Genomic DNA, 2,402 nt, shown 5'->3' on the forward strand with positions numbered 1-2,402 from the left:
GCAAATCCTCCTTACGTTCATTTAGCTCACTGCATATCTCATTTATTTATCATGCTTTCAGCCAAATCCTATCCTCAGCCAGACCATAGCATCCAGCGGTGCTGGCACAGTCTCCCTTGGTTGGTAAATAAGTAAAATCATTTTTTATTTACCCACTGTGCTACACCATGGTCCACAATGAGCTTCTTTGGACCTGCACCAGCCCCTTTGACTGGTATAAGTCTGAGTGGTACCAAGGACGTGTGTCAAGGACTGGAATAGGGCAGGGCAGCCGCCACCACTGATATCCACTCCTTGCCTTCTGATATGCTTCTAGTAAGCCCTGATCTTAGCCTCAATTCTCTCTCTCTCTGCCCTTGGTCTACCCCATCGCCAGCTTGCCAGAACTAGCAGAGGCTGGATGCTCCAGTGGCATAGTTGCAGTCACCAACCATTTGCATTGGTAGCCCCATTCCATGCACCTTTGCCATGGCTGCAGTGCTGGGAGTCTAGGTCTTCCATCAATGATAGAAGGCCAATTCTATGCTTGGGATCATTAGGAAGGGTATTGAGAACAAAACGGCTAATATTATAATGCCATTGTACAAATCGATGGTAAGGCCACACCTGGAGTATTGTGTCCAGTTTTGGTCACCGCATCTCAAAAAGGACATAGCGGAAATGGAAAAGGTGCAAAAGAGAGCAACTAAGATGATTACGGGGCTGGGGCACCTTCCTTATGAGGAAAGGCTATGGCATTTGGGCCTCTTCAGCCTAGAAAAGAGGCACCTAAGGGGGGACATGATTGAGGCATACAAAATTATGCAGGGGATGGACAGAGTGGATAGGGAGATGCTCTTTACACTCTCACATAATACCAGAACCAGGGGACATCCACTAAAATTGAGTGTTGGGAGAGTTAGGACAGACAAAAGAAATTATTTCTTTACTCAGCATTTGGTTGGTCTGTGGAACTCCTTGCCACAGGATGTGGTGATGGGGTCTGGCCTGGACGCCTTTAAAAGGGGATTGGACACGTTTCTGGAGGAAAAATCCATTACAGGTTACAAGCCATGATGTGTATGTGCAACCTCCTGATTTTAGAAATGGGTTATGTCAGAATGCCAGATGCAAGGGAGGGCACCAGGATGAGGTCTCTTGTTATCTGGTATGCTCCCTGGGGCATTTGGTGGGCCGCTGTGAGATACAGGAAGCTGGACTAGATGGGCCTATGGCCTGATCCAGTGGGGCTGTTCTTATGTTCTTATGATTTCCATCAGTGGAAGGCCTAGATAGGATTGGAACATCATTCATCATTTAAACCCTGTTTAGACAGTTGTCCATGTTCTAGTGGCTGTCTGCTGGCATTCATTTGCATCTTTTTAGATTGTGAGCCCTTTTGGGACAGGGAGCCATTTAGTTATTTGATTTTTCTCTGTAAACCGCTTTGTGAACTTTTAGTTGAAAAGCGGTATATAATAATAATAATAATAATAATAATAATAATAATAATAATAATAATAATAATAATAATAACTGAACACATGTAGGGGCTAAATAGGATCACGCTGACTTGTTCTTCCCTGACATCTGCTGGCTCTTCCCTTGGCCTCTGTGGGTGCAGATTATGATGTGAAAATGGTTTCCTACATTCATCCAACTGTGCATACAAAGAATCTCCATGTGATCAGCACCAGGACCAGAATTTCCAATCACATGAAGAGTCCAAGTGGATACAGCTGTGTGTATGTAAGCCACATTATATTCGTGGAAATCAAAAGGTCAAATGTATGGAGGTTATATGTGCGGAGATCAAAAAGTGCAGCCATGAACCTGCTCCCTTTGTTTGTATTCAAGAGACATACAAAGAAGGCTTTAGGCGTAAACTTTCCCATGCCATGAGCTCTCTACTCAGTTTTTGATCAGTGCCTCAGCTGCAAAAGTTTTGGTCCTTCCTGGTTGGGCTGTGATGAATTCTTTCCTGGGTACCATCCCCTGACATGTGAAAGAGTGGCCAAGGCAGTCACCTACTGGTTCCTGGAATCTGACTTGTTTTAAACACACAAATAATTATAGCATTCCTGTATCTTCCCTTAATCTTTCCCTGAGCAAGTGCAAAGGTGGTTTGGAGTGGGTGGCTTTTATCTGAAAGACAGCATAAGAGAAGCTGGAGAAGAAAGAAGAAAGCATAAGCACACTGGAGAAGAAAGAACATAAGAACATAAGAACAGCCCCACTGGATCAGGCCATAGGCCCATCTAGTCCAGCTTCCTGTATCTCACAGCGGCCCACCAAAGCATCTCCTTGCCTGCCTGCCTTTCACTTGGAGACACATATTGACCCTGGCTGCTTTGGGTTAAAAATAGCCCACCCACCTCACCATACACAAAGGAAAGAATAATAAAATTCCACATAAGATACAG

The sequence above is a fragment of the Tiliqua scincoides genome, chromosome 4 (genome assembly GCF_035046505.1).
Source record: "Tiliqua scincoides isolate rTilSci1 chromosome 4, rTilSci1.hap2, whole genome shotgun sequence".
NCBI lineage: Eukaryota > Metazoa > Chordata > Lepidosauria > Squamata > Scincidae > Tiliqua > Tiliqua scincoides.